This window comes from Oryza sativa, chromosome 12 (assembly GCF_034140825.1).
Source record: "Oryza sativa Japonica Group chromosome 12, ASM3414082v1".
In the NCBI taxonomy this organism is placed as follows: Eukaryota; Viridiplantae; Streptophyta; class Magnoliopsida; order Poales; family Poaceae; genus Oryza; species Oryza sativa.
In genome coordinates this window covers 5,309,297-5,314,792 of record NC_089046.1, presented here as the reverse complement: position 1 = coordinate 5,314,792, position 5,496 = coordinate 5,309,297, and positions in this window count along the sequence as shown.

Here is a 5,496-nt window from a genome sequence, read left to right as displayed (position 1 = left end):
CAATATATAATCAGCCTAAGCCATAATATTGGTCAATAAAAATGCACACTTACGTGGCAAAAAGCAACGATATTGTATCCAATCAATTGCTTAAAAACCCAAACAGCACCATGACTATATTAAAAAGTCAGCGGGGCAGCTATATAAAGCTTTACTGTTTGACACCTTTTAAGATGCATTGTACCAACTCCTAAAAAGTTGAGTAACTGCGGTATAAAAGGATTTTAAGGTATTGGGCACTTGATCACGCGCACTTTGGCCTAAGCAAAAAGTGCCTAAGTCCCTAAAAGAACGTGACAGGCCACACCTGAAAACATGGGCTGCAGACATATTAGGCCTAGGCCAAAAAATATGCCTTCGATACCCTTTAAAGGATGACGCATGTAACATGCTCCCGGGTGATATAGACCATGTGATCTGAGTGATTATCCCTTATGGGATACTCCAAAATAGATATAAAAATTGAATCCCGACTGGCGCAAGTATTCGGTTGATAACCCTTACGGGGAATAATAAATAGTCCAGTCTTTGAGCATAGAAAATAGACCCATGATCATAAATTCATGTTGCATGTATCCGGAACAAGTCCAAATTAGAGACATAATACTTGTGTTTGAACTAGTAAGCCCCTGAGCATATAGCTTGTCCTTCTGTCGTAGTCACAATTGTCTATTGATGGTAGCTGACGCAGTTGGCATAGAGACAAGACGACCAATATAGAGATAATATTGCCCAGCAGAGGTGACAAAAATATTGATGGTAGTGAAGATAGTGATACCAATCAAAAGTGATGAAGTTGCACAGCCGTGGAGGCGAAGAAACCAGTCGGCAGTAGTTAGGTCAGCCATCAATGAAGATGAAAGCGCCCAGCGATAAAGTTGTGTAGCCATGGCAGCGAAATAATCAGTCGTTGACAGACGAGGCAAATCAAAGGCGATGACAAAATCCACCAATCATGGAGATGAAGAAAATAGTCGGCGACGACAAATGCAGCTGACATGATGAAGATGACGATGTCGGTGATCCAGTCAATAGCAGTGTCGCAACCAATGATAATGACAAAGACGCTCATCAGCATTTGCATAGTAGGTCAACCGTCAAGGTGAAATAATAAGTCGGCGAAAACATAATCATCCATTAGCAACAGCGGAGATGTCAGGGCCGATGAAGCAGAGGTGCTGGTGATGATGTCAGTGACAATAATCCATCAAATTAATGTTATGGCTGTTGTAGATGCTTCACTTGGAGGAGAGTTGATGTTGTTGTCTAACTCGTCCAAACCGAAATATTTGAAGTTGTTGAAGTAGAATGTCTGCTCCGAATCAAAGATGAAGATAATGACTCCTGGAGTTGACTCGTTGGTTGATGAATTGATTTCTTCAGCTTGACATAAAATTTGTCAAATTTTGAGCCTTATATTTGTGTAGCCCCCGACTCTTTGGTTAGTTGGGAAACAACTGAACATAGAGTCGAGAATTATAGCTTCTTGTCGTCGAGTAGTCATTGCTTGATTGAAGATATGTGTTGAAGATGTCCAAGTAGAAATCCATGATGACAAAGTTGCATTGCCGTGATGAAGTGAACACGAGTCGGCGGCAACAGAAGCAAACTGGTAGTGAAGACGCGCAGTTGTGAAGATAAAAGCACCAGTCGGCGGCGGCATAACCAGTCGGCGACGGAAGATGATGATGTCCATCAGTAGTGGTAGCTGTCTAAACCAGACGTAGAGGTGAGGGCACTAGTCAGCAGCAGACGTAGACAGCTTGCATTGAAGATGATGATGCCTATTAGCGGTGACAGTGATGTGGCCAGCTGTGAAGAAGATAGCATCAGTTGGCGTCATAACAGGCCAGCCGTGCAGGTAGTGACACCAGTCGGCGGCGGACGAGGCGGCCGGTCGGTGAAGACGTAGACGCCCAACAACGGCGGCATAATAGGCCAGCCGTGCAGGCGGTAACACCAGTCGGCGGCGGACGAGGCGGCCGGTCGCTGAAGACGTAGACGCCCAACAAAGGCGGCATAATAAGTCAGCCGTGCAGGCGGAAGCACCAGTCGGCGGCGGACGAGGCGGCCGGTCGGTGAAAACGTAGACGCCCAACAACGGCGGCATAAAGGCCAGCCGTGCAGGCGGAAACACCAGTCGGCGGCGGCGAAGGCAAGCCGGTCGGTGAAGACGTAGACGCCCAACAACGGCGGCATAATAGGCCAGCCGTGCAGGCGGACGCACCAGTCGGCGGCGGCGAAGGCAAGCCGGTCGGTAAAGACGTAGACGCCCAACAACGGCGGCATAATAGGCCAGCCGTGCAGGCGGAAACACCAGTCGGCGGCGGTCGAGGCGAGCCGGTGGTGATGTTCTGACTGATCCATTCCTGGAGCGTAAGAGATAAGCTTAAAGCCATGAATCCCTTTTATGCATATCTGGATCTGGATCCTGCAGAACAAACATATAGGATGAGTAGTATCTGATATAAATATAATACTCGAGAAAAAATCAAGTATTTTAAAATATTTATAAATATGTATTTCTCCTCTTGTCAATTTTGATTTCCCCGAGCAGATGACTCTGTACGTTTAAACACTCTGCCCGACTAGTCATAACCACCAAGCATCGGGAGTCGGCCTAGGCACTTCCCAAACATGCATATGAGTGACATGAGTTCGTCATTAATGGAACAAAGTTTCACGGATCAGAGTTTACTACTCGGGTACTTTTGCAATTGTTAAGAGCAGAAAATAAATTTATCTCATCTCTATGCTTTTGATTTATTCCGAATAATACTTAGCACCTTGCGTTACTCGGTCCATCCAACGAGCCCCCGGGTGCTAGGAATCGGCCCAAAGGCAACCATCCATTGGCAAACCAAACGGAAAGCATAGGAAGATAGAACTCCATAACTCGATAGGTACTTTTGTACTCAGATTATGTCGCAAGCAATCAAGATAAATATTATGAAAATTGTTTAAAAAATACGATATAACATCTATAGCCCCCGACTCACTAGTCAACGGCGAACCAGTTGATGTAGTGAGGCAAAGGAAAAGACAAAATATCATATAAAGAATAAAATAAATGATGACTTAGCTTTGTCGTATTCCCTCGATGACAGCAGAAGTAGCCGATGTGGGAATAAAGCAGTCCATCAATGGTGACAAAAACACCAGTCGGCGCCAGTGGAACCAAGCCAGTGGTGTAGATGATGAAGCCCATTAACAGCGGTGGTGTGACCAACCGACCGTATAGGCGGGGACGCCAGTCGGCGGCGACGGAGGTAGGCCGGTTGGTGATGTCGTAGACACCCAACAGTGGCGGCATAATAGGCCAGCCGTGTAGGCGGAGGCACCACTCGGCGGCGACGGAGGCGGGCCGGCGGTGAAGTCGTAGACGCCCAACAGCGGCGGCATAATAGGCCAGCCGTGTAGGCGGAGGCACCAGTCGGCGGCGACGGAGGCAGGCCGGCGGTGAAGTCGTAGACACCCAACAGCGGCGGCATAATAGGCCAGCCGTGTAAGCGGAGGCACCACTCGGCGGCGACGGAGGCGGGCCGGCGGTGAAGTCGTAGACGTCCAACAGCGACGGCATAATAGGCCAGCCGTGTAGGCGGAGGCACCACTCGGCGGCGACGGAGGCGGGCCGGCGGTGAAGTCGTAGACGCCCAACAGCGGCGGCATAATAGGCCAGCCGTGTAGGCGGAGGCACCACTCGGCGGCGACGGAGGCAGGCCGGCGGTGAAGTTGTAGACGCCCAACAGCGGTGGCATAATAGGCCAGCCGTGTAGGCGGAGGCACCACTCGGCGGCAACGGAGGCAGGCCGGCGGTGAAGTCGTTGACGCCCAACAGCAGCGGCATAATAGGCCAGCCGTGTAGGTGGAGGCACCACTCGGCGGCGACGGAGGCAGGCCGGCGGTGAAGTCGTTGTTGTTATCAGCAATGGCGGTGGCGAAGACAAGCCGGCAAAGTGGACTCGCGGCCGATCGACCGGAAAGCTGAGACGCCTCGACTCCATGACCAGCATTAATCGCCTCAATAGTGCCGCGTAATTATATGCGAACAACAACAAAAAATAACAAGAGATTAATCTGAGATTAAAAATCAATATAATGATAAAACTAGGCGTCCGGCGCTGGACGAGTAGTTAGCATGAGTAGATATAAAAAAAATTGCTCAATGGAAAATATCACATAAAGAGGAAAAATAAAGGCACTTAGCTTTTTTCTCAGTGTCCTCCGTATATATGTGTTAATGGGTGGACAGGAGATCATATCGGCAGCTTGTGACAGACATGCAATACATGCATGAGTGCTGCACTTCCCTGCGTGAAAATTGCTCCTATTGATTGGCTCAGATTCCACGTCGACTCCAATTTAGATTAGTAATTGAATATCGCCAGGAGATTTGACATCATCAGATGATGGACTCGGCATATCAAACGATCAAGTTGACGACTGACGTCCCGTCGGAATTTCCGGCGGCGGCGATGCAAGCCGAACTCCAGAAGAAAAGAACCGGTCCGAAGATGAAGGCGGTGCTGACGGCAGCCAGAGGAGATTGAATCTGAAACTTGCCGCGGTAGATTGTTGTAATCCCTCGATTGAGTTTCCCCTTGACTGATTTGGATCAAGTTAGAGAAGAGGAGCTTGAAGAAGTGGTCGACGGAAAGGAAGTGAAAACTCCCGAAGCGAAAACGAAGTCGGCGACTCATGAAGTTAATTCCATCGCGCTCGTTGATAGGAAACTCGACGCAACCCCTACCTGGCGCGCCAACTGTCGAAACATGAATTCGGCAATAATAAAAGGGGGTAGCGTACGAGACCTAAAGTGGATGGATGCAGAGACAAAGGATTTAGACAGGTTCAGGCCCTCTCAATGAGAGGTAATACCCTACTCCTGTTTGGGGATTTGAATCCGCCGGGTGTAGTATAGATCTGACGATCAGGTTGTCTCATGCCCCCTAGAGGGCCTCCTGCCCACCTTATATAGGGTGGGGGGCAGGATTACAAGATAGAAACCTTAACCAATACGGTATCGGTTTCCTAAATCTACTTTACAATATTATCAAACCAGGACTTTAGGCTGTTCCGTAATATATAAGGAAACGTAATACCCAAGTCATGATCTGTTACATATTCCATACATATAAGTTATCCCCTATAACTAGTCGGATAACCATGCCGTGTGGGTATGGGGTACCCATAATCTCCACAAGACAAACCCTGGTTTCCGTGCCCAATATTTGACCGTTCGTCTTAATTGAAAAAATTACGAAAAAAAATTAAAAAGACAAGTCACGTATAAAATATTAATCATGTTTTATCATTTAGCATCAATGAAAATACGAATTATAAAAAAATTTCATATAAGATAGACAGTCAAAGTTAGACACGGAAATCTATGGTTTGCCTTTTTTTTTAGGACGGAGGGTGTACACAGGGCGGATCCAGCTTTATATAAATGGTGTCAGCTGACAGCAATGACATTTGCTGTAACCTATATACCCC